Source organism: Tursiops truncatus, chromosome 12 (genome assembly GCF_011762595.2).
Source record: "Tursiops truncatus isolate mTurTru1 chromosome 12, mTurTru1.mat.Y, whole genome shotgun sequence".
NCBI classification, from domain to species: domain Eukaryota; kingdom Metazoa; phylum Chordata; class Mammalia; order Artiodactyla; family Delphinidae; genus Tursiops; species Tursiops truncatus.
The window spans coordinates 77,247,554-77,263,259 of NC_047045.1; the positions used below are offsets into that span (position 1 = coordinate 77,247,554).

At 43.5% G+C, this 15,706-nt stretch overlaps 1 non-coding gene across 1 annotated transcript; it reads right to left on the reverse strand.

Moving 5' to 3' along the window:
• Positions 1-15,006: 15,006 nt before the first annotated feature.
• Positions 15,007-15,079, reverse strand: TRNAW-CCA (transfer RNA tryptophan (anticodon CCA)). Its single transcript has one exon. It is a non-coding gene; the product is annotated as a tRNA-Trp (tRNA).
• Positions 15,080-15,706: the final 627 nt, after the last annotated feature.

Genomic DNA, 15,706 nt, shown 5'->3' on the forward strand with positions numbered 1-15,706 from the left:
GTGTATTGGCTGTATGGATACCCTTTTTTGTTAAGTGACTGTCTGGTTAAGTCTTTTGTCCACTTTATTTATTTATTTTTTTTTGCGGTATACAGGCCTCTCACTGCTGTGGCCTCTCCCGTTGCGGAGCACAGGCTCCGGATGCGCAGGCTCAGCAGCCATGGCTCATGGGCCCAGCCGCTCCGCGGCATGTGGGATCCTCCCGGACCGGGGCACGAACCCGCGTCCCCTGCATCGGCAGGCGGACTCTCAACCACTGCGCCACCAGGGAAGCCCTAGAAAGTTTTTAAGAGACCTTGTTCTTAAGCTATTATGATACTCGATTGGCTCATGGGGCAGATGTACCTGAACCAGTGGTTGGTAAGTGGAGAGAGGGATTTATTTTATTTGTCTGGAGTGTTTGCCCTGGAATAGTTGACAGTAAGATAGCACCATCTGTTGGAAAGAAGCAATGTCAATCACCAGTTAAACATTTCTGATATATGAAAAAAATGTTTGTCTTTCTAAAGTGCTTGATAAAGAACCATATTAGGATTAGAAGCCACAGTTCAGTGGAACAAGTACCAAATTGTGTTTATATATCACATCTCCCATTTGTGTAGTAGTCCGTTTGTGTAGGTTGGGCTGTTAAACACACACAAAGTCTAAATTATTTTATATATAATATATAATTTATATATTATTTATATATAAATATAAAAATCTTTATTAATTTTTGAAGCCTGTAGATATCTTTGAAATGTCACCACCTTTACTTCTTCCACTTCTTTAAACTCTGAAACAACTACACTTGTCACACAGAACCTGTTCCTCTGAATTTGTGGAAGTTTCTGATTTTGATAGTTACATATTATACTCCTATAAACCACTGCCAGATTTGAAGTGATTGTCAATAAATTTTGCACAGTACATTAAAACCCTCTTTCCAAAACAAATAAATGAAAACTTAAATAAATAGACATTCTCATTGCAATACCAATCTTTGGGAAAGATGATATGTTTATTTCGTATTTTGAACAAAATTTCTGGCCTAGTACAATGCATAAACATCTAAACACCAGAGTACCTGGTCTTCCTACTTGAGTTCAGTAAGTACAAGAAGGGCAGAAAATGTATTATCACTAATCACAATGACCTAGAAGTCAATCTTTTAGATCCAAATTCTTTTCTCAACCTTTCAAGCTTCCTAAAAACTCAATGCTTCTAAAATCACTTTCTGTGGGCTTCCCTGGTGACGCACCTGCCAATGCAGGGGACATGGGTTCGAGCCCTGGTCTGGGAAGATCCCACATGCCGCAGAGCAACTAAGCCCGTGCACCACAACTACTAAGCCTGTGCTCTACATCCCGTGAGCCATAACTACTGAGCCCACGTGCCAAAACTACTGAAGCCCGCGTACCTAGAGCCCGTACTCCGCAACAAGAGAAGCCACCACAAAGAGAAGCCCACGCACCTCAACGAAGAGTAGCCCCTGCTCGCCGCAACTAGAGAAAGCCCGCCTGCAGCAACGAAGACCTGACGCAGCCAAAAATAAATAAATTTATTTTAAATAAATAAATAAATAAAATAAAATCACTTTCTGTGATAAAAACAAATAAAACATGGGTAGTTCCAGCCATGAGCACAGAAAGTTCTTTAATCCTTTTCTGGAAGATATCAGCCATTATGCAAAAAATATGTCTAGCACATAGTAGTTCCTGTGCTTCAAATTTATGATTCCTAAATTTGTTATTAGTTTTGATATAAAATGTTATAGATGAGTCAAAGTATATTTACTACAAAAAAGTTCAGGCATCTTTCATATTATAGAAACATATCACATGAAATCTTATACATGCAATTTACAGTTTCTGGATCCAACTTGCTAACCGTTGTTTAATTGCTTGCAGTTGTAAACTTTCAGATGCTTGTTGATTCCTCTGTACAATTTCCACCTGATCCAGCTTAGGAAGAACCCACTTGAAAGAGTCAGGGAAGAGTTGTCAAGGACTGTAACTTACCATGATCTAAAAATGGAGACCTGGGGTGGGATGTCTTGTGACAATAGGAAAGACGCAAAAATGAATGTAGAGTAGCCAACCCATGTGAGAGAATCCTAACTCCGATCAGAGATGTCAGCCACCTGGAACATACAGCATCCTTCTCCCTTTGCTTGACAGGCATTGCTACTCAGTAAGAACTGAGCCTTCTCCCATTCTGTGGGTTGTTTATGGTTTCCTGAGCAACCGACAAGGGATTAATCTCCAAAATATACAAACAGCTCATGCAGCTCTATATCAAAAAACCAAACAACCCAATCCAAAAATGGGCAGAAGATCTAAATAGACATTTCTCCAAAGAAGACATACAGATGGCCAAAAAGCATACAAAAATATGCTTGGGCTTCCCTGGTGGCGCAGTGGTTGAGAGTCCGCCTGCCGATGCAGGGGACACGGGTTCGTGCCCTGGTCCGGGAAGATCCCACATGCCACAGAGCGGCTGGGCCCGTGAGCCATGGCCGCTGAGCCTGCGCGTCCGGAGCCTGTGCTCCGCAACGGGAGAGGCCACAACAGTGAGAGGCCTGCGTACCGAAAAAAAAAAAAAAAAAAAAAAAAGCTCAACATCACTAATTATTAGAGAAACGCAAATCAAAACTACAATGAGGTATCACGTCACACCAGTCAGAATGGCCATCATCAAAAAATCTATAAATGCTGAAGAGGGTGTGGGGAAAATGGAAACCTCCTACACTGTTGATGGGAATGTAAGTTGGTACAGCCACTATGGAGAAGAGTATGGACGTTCCTTAAAATAGAGCTACCATATGATCCAGCAATCCCACTCCTGAGCATATATCCAGAGACAAAGATAATTTGAAAAGATACATGCACCCCAGTGTTCATTGCAGCACTATTTACAATAGCCAGGGCATGGAGGCAACCTAAATGTCCATAAACAGAGGAATGGATAAAGAAGATGTGGTACATATATACAAAGGAATATTACTCAGCCATAAAAGAGAATGAAATAATGCCATTTGTAGTGACATGGATGGACCTAGAGATTGTCATATGGAGTGAAGTAAGTCAGATGGAGTATGACAAATATCTTATGATATCTCTTATAAGTGGAATCTAAAAAAATGGTACAAATGAATTTATTTACAAAATAGAGTCACAAATGTAGAGCACAAACTTATGATTACCAAGGGGGAAAGCGGGGGAGGGATAAATCGGGAGATTGGGATTGACATATGACATAGTGGACATATAAAGTCTACTATATATAAAATAGATAACTAACAAGAACCTACTGTATAGCACAGGGAACGCTACTCAATACTCTGTAATGATCTCTATGGGAAAATAATCTAAAAGAGAGTGGATATATGTATATGTATAACTGATTCACTTCGCTGTACAGCAGAAACTAACACAACATTGTAAATCATCTATGCTCCAATAAAAATCAATTAAAAAAAAAAAGGAGAAGAACTGAGCCTTAATCTAGCCTGAAAATCCAGTTCAACAAGTGCTAAAGAACTGTTGTTTCCAAAGTGGACAGATAAGACAGTTCTTTGTGAGGTAGGAAGAAACTGCCTATTTCTAGTTTTAACCTCTATTTTTGCCAATGTTTTTCAGTATGTGCAATAAGTAGTAGTAATTTATAATTAAATAAATATATATATGAGGGGAGGTGAAAGTAAATAAGTTGCGTGCTTTACCAACAGGAATGAGAAATATCAAAGAAGTTTGGAGTCTGTTATTTTAAGGTGCCATAACCAATCAGTTGGAATTTTTATAGAAGATAAAATCGAACTGCTCTAGAACCTCTCTAACATACTGCAGCATCTTCTGCCCAGAAAACAAACAAAAAACTTGACTTACTACTTTACTTCCTGATCAAAGAAGAGCTTCCTTCCCCCTAAGCTCATGAACAATGCGTAATAATGACTACATTAAAATCCCATTTTCCTCCTAACCTTGAACCACACTTCTCATTTAGTGACCATAGCTATGAACGAGCATCTTAGAATAGTCCATTTTTTAGATAATTGTATCATCAACATCATTAGGAAAAAATATTTGATTTACAGGATTTTATTTACCACGGTCTCATCTATTTATGTATGGAGCGTGAGAGCCACTGGTGCTAGTTTCCAGTATTTCCAGTTTTCTGCCTTCTGGGCACACAGTAGGACTGGATTTCCTGGTCCCATTAGAGGCGGAGCCATATGACTGATCTGGCCAGTGGACTATGAACAATGTCGCTTCTATTCTGGAGGATTTTTTTTTTTTTTTTTTTTGCGGTATGCGGGCCTCCCACGGCTGTGGCCTCTCCCGCTGCGGAGCACAGGCTCCGGACGCGCAGGCTCAGCGGCCATGGCTCACGGGCCCAGCCGCTCCGCGGCATGTGGGATCTTCCCGGACTGGGGCACGAACCCGTGTCCCCTGCATCGGCAGGCGGACTCTCAACCGCTGCGCCACCAGGGAAGCCCCTATTCTGGAGGATTTGATTTTCAGCGTGAGATTTCCTGGGTTCTCTCTTTGCTCCCTCTATCATGGCGACCTTCTCCATCAGCCTGAAGATCTGAAGGACCACTGTAAGCAAAGCCCCTCTGTCAACCCACTAGAAAGTGTAGCACGAGTGAGAAAGGAACCTTTGTTGTTTTCAGCCACTGAGATCTGGGGGTTGACTGTTACCAGAGCATGATCTGGTCTGCCCCCATGACAGCTTGAGAGATACCTGAAATTCCACTCAAAACCCAACAAGTCATAACGCAAAGTTTTGGTTAATAAGCTATTGTATATTGCAAGAGATCCAGCCTTAATTTAAAACCACAGGAAGTTCTCTATTAATAAATCCCCAAAGAGACAAGTCGGTCCTACATATTCCTATAGTTTTGAAACGGGAATTTCTCCCTTTGAAATTTCAAAGAGAAGTCTTGGTATCAGGTGCCAGGCTGGTCTGCTCTGAGAGCCAAAATGCAGGAAACTGTCCTGTTTGATCCCGACTTGGAATTTTCATCCTCAAGACCTGTATCTCGAGGTAAGAGCTGGTAAGATTTGCAGAACCGCTTATTCTTCCCATTTTTCCTTAATGTCACTTTAAGTGAAAAGAGAATCTGATGTAATCAATTCCTGCCCCCAAAGTCCATCTATATTTCACAGGGGATTAGTGTCCAAATATATTCTCATACGGTTTTACTTTCATCCTAAGTCACTATATTTTTTTCACCCCAGTAGAATAGGAAGGAAGAGATCTGTGCTAGGCTTTTCCCCAGAGCCTCACTTAAACACAGGAGGCAGCATGGCTCAGTGGGTGAGGACTCAACTCAGGACATGTGTGACTCGGGTCACAGCTCTGTCACTAAGCAGCTGTGTGATCTCGCAGGCCTCTTAACTTCTGTCAGCCCATTTCGTCACCCGAAAAGGCAACTCCTAAGAGTGTCCTTGCCTCACTTTGAGGCTTGTCCGTTTCTAAAGAGACTTTATGTCTGAAAACAAACAGTTGAATTACATTACTGGAAGGACCATCTGTTTGTGGGTATTTACGATGTATCAACACAGACTTACTCTCTTATAACATTCTTAATCAAATTGCCTGACACTTTTCTACGATTTTTAATTTTTTATTTCTCCTTTCTTATTTTTCTCACCTCCATTTACAGAACCAGACACGCTAGTTTATCCCCTGAACTGGGTAGAGGCCAGTTCAAGGCAAAATGGGAAGCTTAAGCTCTCAACCCGTGCCGTATCCTTCTTCCTCTGGGTGCCTGCCTTTGCTCTGATTCAATGTCAGGTGTGTACAGTCCCCTGAAGTTTGTCGTTTCTTCTACCTGTCCATTGTCTTTACACTTCAGGACGTGGCTTCCCGTATGTACCCACTCGCCAGCCAGCTGACCGGACAGAATCATGTGCGCTAGTGAAGCCTCTGCTGCCTCTGGGGTGGCCTTCTGCCCTCGCCCCACCTGCCTCGCTAAGCAGAAAAGAAATTATGTGGTTCAGCCTTGGGAAAAGATAGAAAGGGAGAACGGTATTTTGAGAAAGGGGAACTTGAATCACCTTCTGCAAACCACCATGTTCACAGCCCATAAACAGGGGACACTGGCCAAGTCAGTGTGAGACATGAGCTGGAAGCCTGGGCCAGAACCAGGAACCGGGCAGGGGTCAAGCTCTGCACCGGTCACCAGTGGAAACAAAAAGAATCATCCCAGCGACGCTGAGAAAGCAAAGGAAAAGAGTGTTTCTTGTCTGTTTTCTATAAGGGATGGAAAATATGTTTGGTGTCTGCCTGCCAAAGAAAACCTCTGGAGTTTGTATTGCTGGCCTTGAGCTGCAAAGTGTCGAAGGAAATGAAGGGAATGTTGTGAGGGGTGTGTGCGTGTGTTTGATTTTTAAATGATCACTGTGTGCTGCTTAAGAATTTCTGGGTTTGTGATGTGTTGTCCTGTTTTGTTTTTAACGACGTGGAAAACGTGCCACTTTCAGGGAGGAGGGCCTGGATAGGAGGGAGGTTCATGGAAAAGGAATCAAAACAAGACTGGGAACTCCCGGAACGCTCAAGCATCTCAAACCACATGACCGCAGAGGCAGCGGCAGCTGAGGAATCAAGGCAGGCTTTCCCGTGAACCGTGTATTTCTTTGTGATCACAACAACGCTTCCTGTCTGAGTCAACAGTGCTTTCAAGGTGGAGTTCATGAGAAAACCTTAGTCATGAAATGCCAATTTTCAACTCTTTAATAGAGCCAAGCAATATTCTGTAAGAATATCGTGTCCAGAGTTTGCCAAAAAGATTTCTGAAGAAGTTTTGAATCTTATTGCTGGGCACAGAAGGGGGTACAGAATTAATTCAAGGCACGTCCCCTGCCCTGAAAGAGCTTTTGGAGGCCCTTCTGGGAGGTGTGGGATCTGAGAACTGCAATGTGAGGATGGGGCAGAGAACCACAGTGAAAGGCACTGGACCCGACTTGCTTTCTGTAGCTCCCATTGAATGATCAGCCTATCCAGAGCCAGACCCTCTGAGCGCATCCACTCTGCCTGCTGGTCCTCTGGTTTGCTTTCTCAGTAGAGAAGGGCAGGAGAGTTCAGCTGTCACCATGCAGGGCCAGTCTCACGTGCATTTGCCTGCCTGGAGGACAAAATGGAAGCTAGGAGGGCTCCGTGCCTCTAAAATATTGGTCCCTAATCTATTACAGCACCTGAGGTTGTATAATTAGAGAGTTCTTCCTGTATAGGCAGTGTGATAAAGTAGAGGGAGCTTGGACTTCAATTTCAGGCAGACCTGAGCTCAAATCTCAGCTCTCCTGCACACTATGGACTTTTAGCAGGTCGCTTCTTCTGTGAACACTTATTTCCACATCTGTTACCTGGGGATAATGTATGTGAAAATGGTGAGACATAGGAACTTGGCAAGGACTATTTTCCTTCCTTTCTTTTCCGAGTCTAGTGGCATAAATACTCCAGAGCTGAGGAACATCCTAAGCTCTTATGTTCTGGCAAACTGGATGTCTCTGTAGGGAAGTTAATTACCACCTTCAGCTGTTAGCCGGAATATTGGTACTCTAACCACTCAAGGATGTAATACCTTTGGCAAAGATTTCTCTCTTGTGATTTTTTTCCCCCTTATTCTCATAATCTTTCACTTCACTAGACCATCCTGGAGACGAAGGACTATATCTTATTCGTTTTTGTATTCCTGGCACATGGCATAGAAGGTACTCAATAAATGTCTGCTGGATGAATAAATAAATGTATGAAAATAATTTCTAGGGAAAAGAGTAAAAGAGAGACAACATTAGTTAAAGGAGAAAGTACCCCAGGACTAAGAAGAGGAAGATGAGAAGGCAAAACAATTTTTTGCCTAATTTATCATTTTACCCAGAATCAGAACTGCGGCCGCTGCTTTAGAGAGTACAGCACCCCTCCAACTCCCCTCCCTGCTACAGCCACCTGCAGGGTTACAGGTGCTGCTTCCGCTGCTGCGAATGGTGATGATGATGATACTGTGCAACAGGATTAGGAAACCACCTTTTCTTAAAATGACCTTGGCAATTTTTGCAACTATTTTGCTGATTTTTAAATTTTTTTTTTTTTTTTTTTTTGCGGTACGCGGACCTCTCACTGCCGTGGCCTCTCCGGCTGCGGAGCACAGGCTCCGGACGCGCAGGCTCAGCGGCCACGGCTCACTGGCCTAGCCGCTCCGCGGCATGTGGGATCTTCCCGGACCGGGGCACGAACCCGTGTCCCCTGCATCAGCAGACGGACTCTCAACCACTGCGCCACCAGGGAAGCCCTAAAAATTTTTTTTTTGATTAATTAATGTATTAATTTATTTTTGGCTACCTTGGGTCTTCATTGCTGCGCGCGGGCTTTCTCTAGTTGCAGCGAGCTGGGGCTACTCTTCGTTGCGGTGCGCGGGCTTCTCATCACAGTGGCTTCTCTGGTTGTGGAGCACGGGCTCTAGGCACTCGGGCTTCAGTAGTGGTGGCATGTGGCCTCTCAGTAGTTGTGGCTGGCAGGTTTAGTTGCTCCGCGGCATGTGGGATCTTCCCGGACTAGGGATCTGAACCCATGTCCGCTGTTTTGGCAGGCGGATTCCTAACCACTGCACCACCAAGGAAGTCCCTGCTGCTGATTTTCTGAAGGATTTCAAGCCACATCTGCTTTCTAAGCCACAGCTGTTTTCAATACCTTGACCACACTAAGTACAGAACAGGTATGACTTATTTTAATACAAATCTGGCCTCACTGGGGATGGGATGAGTGCCCGAAGGGGGCATGCAGGGTATTTATTTCTCAGGCTTCAGGAGCTTTCCCGCTACCCCTGGGGTACCCGCAGGTACCAGTGCATCAATGCAGGCTGAGTTGTGCCCTACGCTGAGTGCCAAAGCCTCATTTTGTTTGTAAGGGTAACTCGCACAGTCAGACATCACATCCCAAAACAAAACGAAACAAAAGCTTCCCACCTGTCATCAGAATGATCTTTATCTCTGCTTCATATCAGTAACAGGTAGATGTCATATTTTAAACATGGCCATCTCATGGATGTGCTCTACATGCAGGTACTGGAACTCTGACTCCCCTCTCTGACCCCCCTCTCTCCCCTCACCACTTCACTTTCAAACTCAAGAGCTGGGAGGCAGGATTGAGTAGACTATGCAGTGGAGTCAGATAAACCCTGAAGTCTGGGCACTTTAGAACAACAGAAGTTTATTTCTCACTCACGACATACTCTGATGCCAGTCACATGGCTCTCTTCCAAGGGAGTCAAGAACATATGTATTCTATACAAATGGGTTATTTCAACGTGTCTCCTGTTGATGCTTCTACAAACAATTCTGCATTTTCCAGGAGGGGAAGGGGGCAACAGGGAGGAAGAAGAGTATGGAAACCAGATATATCAGGGTAATATTTATAAGTGACCTTTATTAATAGTCTATGTAGAAAATTCCTGTAAAAATGGCCGTCGTCTCAGGGGTAGAATTAGATTTGGTAACCAGGGAGAAGGCAAACTAACAATGGGTGAGGTAATACGTTTGTGATTTAGTGTGTAAAGTCTGTCCTTTGGAAGGTTGTCTATTGATGACACCCTGCAGTTTGGACCCCGCAATACAGTGAATGTGAAATTCAGACCCCACTTTCCATACTCAAGTTTGAGTGAGTCTGTGATTCTGATAGTGAGTGAGACTTCACAGAGGTCCATGCCCCAACTCGTGTGGTTCAGTGACCATTAGCAATAAAGGCTTTTATTTATAATGAGAAACAGTTGAAATATGGAAGGAAATGATAGAATGACAGGATTTCCTGTAAAGTGCACGAACAAAGCAATAATACACAAGGTGCCTTTACAAAGAGCTCTAATAAATTTTACACAAATGCCTGACATGACCTTTTGTGCTTCTGAGCTACTTCAGTTACAGTAACATCAGAGACAGTGGCCAAAGTATTTACTATAAATTCAAATGCTTTGGGACTTCCCTGGTGGCGCAGTGGTTAAGAATCCGCCTTCCAATGCAGAAGACACGAGTTCGAGCCCTAGTCCTGGAAGATCCCACATGCCATGGAACAGTCAAGCCCATGTGCCACAACTACTGAAGCCTGCGCACCTAGAGCTCGAGCTCCGCAACAAGAGAAGCCACCGCAATGAGAAGCCTGCGCACCACAACGAAGAGTAGCACCCGCTCGCTGCAACTAAAGTCTGCGTGCAGCAATGAAAACCCAACGCAGCCAAAAAAAAAAAATGCTTTCCTATTAATGTGAATCAATGTATGAAAATCAACGCATATTTCATACTCAGACATGCTCAGAAATGCTATGCACAGGCACATACACAGGGAAAAAGAACGTCTATGCCCTGATCTCATTTTCTTTAAAAATGTTACACTCAGGGAGCCCCAGCAAGTACACATAGCCTAGGGAAGAAAACAGCAGACTTCACTAAGCAATTAGGAAATGCAAGTCAACAATCGTATGGGAATGACTTCACCGAGATGTGTCCTAAATAATTAACAAGTCAAACACTTTTTCCTTAAGAGCCAAGAACTTTGCAACATTAAAGAATCATTTCATTAATTGACTTTTAAAATTCATGGACTTCTCCTTTATATGTATTTGAAACTTTTTAAGTTTAAATTTTTTAACTATTAGAAATAAGGGGAGATAATATTAGTCTATCCTGCACCCTCAAAGCTTTTTTTCTTCCTTTATGTTACTTTGGTCAACTGATTGCTATCAAAGAAAGCAATTTCCTGTAACGTTTTATTTTACTGCAAAATGATTTTCCTGTACTTTATCTGGAAAATATATCGTGATGTTGCCTCAGCACCAATATGGGAATGACAGGCAGGCAAGACATCGACAAGAGGGGCCAGATGAGAGTAAGGGAAAGTGTAAGCCTTTGGGGACTTGGCAGGTCAGAATAACAGGAAGAGCTATTTAAAATGTATGTCTGGGGCTCACCCTCTGAGCTTCTAGTTCACTACAAATATTATGAGTGGGCACACTTTTTTTGCCACAGGGGCTATCAGAACACTTGGGCCCGGTCTGGGGTTCATCCGCGTCACGTGCCAGCATCACATGTGCATCGTCCGCCAGCATCACTCCTGGGCCCACCTTCTTTCCTCCTCACGTTTTCTATATGCCTATTTTCTCTTACTTATTTTTAGTTGATCTTGCTAAATTGTGTGCATCTTTATATGCAGACTTCAATTCCTTTCACTCTGTGGATAATGTTAAGTAAGTGAATAAATAAGAACGCTGCAGAGCAAGTTTTCCAATAGGGAGAGTTTATATTCCATATTACAGTTCTGTCCTTTCCATGACCTTTTGTCTTACTTCAGAATTCCGGTGCTGTGGTGTTCACTCCTCACATCATCAACCCTGTTCTTGGGAGAGCACTTCACCCTCGTCATTTATACTCAGAATAAATTTAAACCAGTGTACAACCCCTGCCAGGGGTATTTGCTTTTCCCTTAATTGCAAAATAAGATTTACTACCTCAAATCAATTTTAGATATCAAGGAAATGGGAGAAAATAGAGGAAATAATCATGGACAGAAAGGTGTCTTCTCAGTACTGCAAAAATGATACCACCCACCGAGGATTATTTTTGCTTATAACATTTGAAAGAAAAATGTTAGGGCTTAAGTAACAACTTTAATTTATTTTTTTACTGATGGCCTTCTGTGAGCCATGTGAAAAGCCAAATTAACAAAGATGCTGAAGAGAGAATGAAAGAGATGGCTACGTGAAAACTGAAAGGCAATCTGGAGGAAGGAAGGGAGACAGAAGAGGTCCAAAATATGTATTAAGAAGAAAAGGTTAAATAAACATAACTCGATCATTGTTAGGCCCGGAAGAGAGTTCAAGGATGGACTTTAAAACACAAGGTCGGACTTCCCTGGTGGCACAGTGGTTGAGAGTCCACCTGCCGATGCAGGGGACATGGGTTCGTGCCCCGGTCCGGGATGATCCCACATGCCGCAGAGCGGCTAGGCCCGTGAGCCATGGCCACTGAGCCTGCGCGTCCGGAGCCTGTGCTCCGCAACGGGAGAGGCCACAACAGTGAGAGGCCCACGTACTGAAAAAAACGTACCAAAAAAAAAAAAAAAGATGGACAAAACACAAGGTCAGGGACTTTCCTGGTGGCGCAGTGGTTAAGAATCCACCTGCCAATGCAGGGGACACGGGTTCGAGCCCTAGTCTGGGAAGATCCCACGTGCCACGGAGCAACTAAGCCCGTGCGCCACAACTACTGAGCTTGTGCTCTAGAGCCTGCGAGCCACAACTACTGAGTCCACGTGCCACAACTACTGCAGCCCACATGCCTAGAGCTTGTTCTCCACAAGAGAAGCCACTGCAATGAGAAGCCCACACACTGCAATGAAGAGTAGCCCCCGCTCACTGCAACTAGAGGAAGCCCACGTGCAGCAATGAAGACCCAACACAGCCAAAAATTAATTAATTAATTTTTAAAAAACCACAAGGTCACGTGTTTGAGTGGCTGTGGTGGCAACTGCTGCTTGCTCTGCATTTTGGAGAGAATTTTGCCTATTTGTTTGGACTCCCCTGTGTGGACTCAGAATACAACGTCTCTGTTATGGATTGAATTGTGTCCCCAAAAAAGATATGTTGAAGTCTCAACCCCCAGAACCCATGAACTTGACCTTACTTAGAAATAGGGTCTTGGAAGATCTAACCAAGTTAAGATGAGGTCATGCTGGATTCGGGTGAGCCTTAGCCCAGTATGACTGGTGTCTTAGAAGAAGAGGGAAATTCAGAGACAGAGACACACACAGGGAGAAGACTGTGTGAAGAGGAAGGCAGAGGTTGGAGTGATGCCGCTACAAGCCAAGGACACCAAGGATTGCTGGGAGTCACCAGAAACTAGGAAGAGGCAAGGAAGGATCCTCGCCTACTGATTTCACAGTTCACACAGCCCTGCTGACCCCTTGATTTCAGACTTTTAGCCTCCAGAACTGTGAGACATCAAACTTCTGTTGTTTCAAGTCAAGTATGTACGGTACTTTGTTACAGCAACCCTAAGAAACAAATATAGTCACTGTAAGTGCAGAAAGAGATGTTGCAGCAGATGTAACAGCAAACAGAGCAGAATGAGGCGTCTTTCTGCCCCAGACCCTCCCGAACTCACGTACCTCTGAAAGGAACACCTTGCAGGCCAGTTCCCAGCACAGCTTCCTTTCCAGGCATGTTTTGCCTCCATGGCCTTGGGGCTATGATTCCAAATAATCTAGATGACTCCCACCACCCCACAGCCAGCCCCCAACATAAGTAAAAATAAGAACACAAAAGTTCACGTGTTTTTATAGATTCCTATACTTCTCAAATATTTAGCAGGAAGTATGTATTAATTTTGCTGTAACTAGTAAAAAAAAAAAAAAAACTTTGTCTAAAATATCGTGTAAGAAAGGCTCTTTGCACAGTATTTAACAGTTTTCTACAATCACCATGAGTCCTGTGTCCTAAAGTCTCTAACTGCACCTGAGAAAACTTAAAATTCTGGTGACATTGGTGTAACAATGTCTCTCAGCTCCCCAGTAAGCCTACACCTTCTTTGTTGGGTGGGGGGTTGTCAAATGTTGGGGCAACCCTCTTTTGAGTTCCTTTTTACTGTGTTGAACATTTGAGAGAGACCAAGTGAAGACACGTCCACCAAGTGAAGACACGTCCAGTGGTGATGCTCAGTAGCAACTTGACTCACCACCCAGATGTCCAGACACTGCCCTGGGGCCCAATTTGTAGCCACTACACAACTACACAACTCCGGCTTCAAACATCTTGATAAGGGTCTTCAGACTCTCATCTCTGGGCTTCTTTCCATGTGTCATTGAAGGAATGGCCTGGGTATGAATTGTTGCCTCAAATTTCCCAAGCAACTCTTCTGCCCTGGATGCTACAAGAATGAAGCTCTGGAGTCCAGATGTTCCTAAGAGTGTTGGGGTCCAGAAAAAAAAAATCTCACTATAAAGGATGCTTTTCCCTCACACCCTCATATCCCCATCCCCATCTGAATTCACAGAGATGAAGCCAGGTCAAAATAAAAATTAGGAGCAGACTTGAAGCCAATAGAGAACAATTCAATCTCACCTCCTTAGCTTTAGCTTAATGGGTGGCTTGGAGGAGGATAGGTGAGGAGAAATAGGGGGATGCATATGGCCTTAGTTTCCTTGTGGTTCTTTTTTGTTGGTATACCAGATGGCTTAATTATCCATAATTATCCATACAGCTCTTTCTGTACATCCCCAACACTTCCATCTTTTTATAAACTACCATTTATTGAGAAATTTCTGTCAGTCACTATCCTAAGCATTATTTCCTTTAACCTCTTCAGTGGAATGTGAGGTAATTACTAGTATTATCTCCATACATCAGATAGAAAGGTTAACTAACTTGCTCGATTCCATCCTGCTGATAAGAGACAGAGCTGGTCTGTCTGATTCCCAAGCCCATTCTCTCCCCCTAAGTTATGTGCTGCCTCCTGACTGCTCCACTTGGCTGTAACTACAGTCTCTTAAGTGTCCCACGAGATACAATGGTGGAGAGAAGTTATATGAAATCTACTGACTGAGAATTCTGAAGAAACTAAATGGAATTTAATGAAGAAATTGAATGGAGAAAGGATTCCAGAGTCTGCAGGAAAATCAAAAGGATGGAGCATGGAAAAGGTACATTTTAGGAAAGAAGGAGAAGTGAACAGAAAAATAGGACTGCGACACACACTTATACACATTGTACCTGCTCAATTGCAAGAGGGAACCATTCACTTATATTTTTTGTAAAAGATGTCTTCCAGGGTTGTTCAGTGCACAACCTGGGCAGCCGAGTGAGGTGGTCCTGGGAATGATACTGTACATGCTCCAGCATTGGTAGTAATTTTTTTAATATTTATTTATTCATTGATTTGGCTGCGCCAGATCTTAGTTGCAGCACGGAGGACCTTTGCTGCGGCATGCAGGATCTTTAGTTGCAACACGCAGGCTCTTAGTTGCGGCATGTGGGATCTAGTTCCCTGACCAGGGATCGAACCTGGGCCCCCTGCATTGGGAGCGTGGAGTCTTAACCACTGGACCACCAGGGAAGTGTCGCATTGGTAGTAATTTGAAGAAAAGGAGCTGGGGTTCTTGTTTAAAAGAGAAGGATGGGCTTCCCTGGTGGCACAGTGGTTAAGAATCTGCCTGCCAATGCAGGGGACACGGGTTCAAGCCCTGGTCCAGGAAGATCCCACATGCCGCGGAGCAACTAAGCCCGTGCACCACAACTTCTGTGCCTGCATGCCACAACTACTGAAGCCCACACACCTAGAGCCCGTGCTCCGCGACAAGAAAAGCCACTGCAATGAGAAGCCTGTGCACCGCAACGAGGAGTAGCTCCCGCTCACCGCAACTAGAGGGAGCACATGTGCAGCAACGAAGACCCAACACAGCCATAAATAAATAAATAACATAAATAAATTTTTAAAAAAATAAAAGAAAAGGATGACCCTGAACAGACACAGTATAATATATGAATGGTTTTGTTCACGTCACTCAGGCTTCTGACCTGTAACTAATGTTAATAATTATTTATGGGACATACCTATGTACATACATAAAATATATATGAATTGAATACTTGAATACAATGTAATTGTTGTATTATGATTTAAACTTCTCTGATAATTAGTTTTTCTCCTTCACAGATATATTTGTAGTTCATTCAGATTACA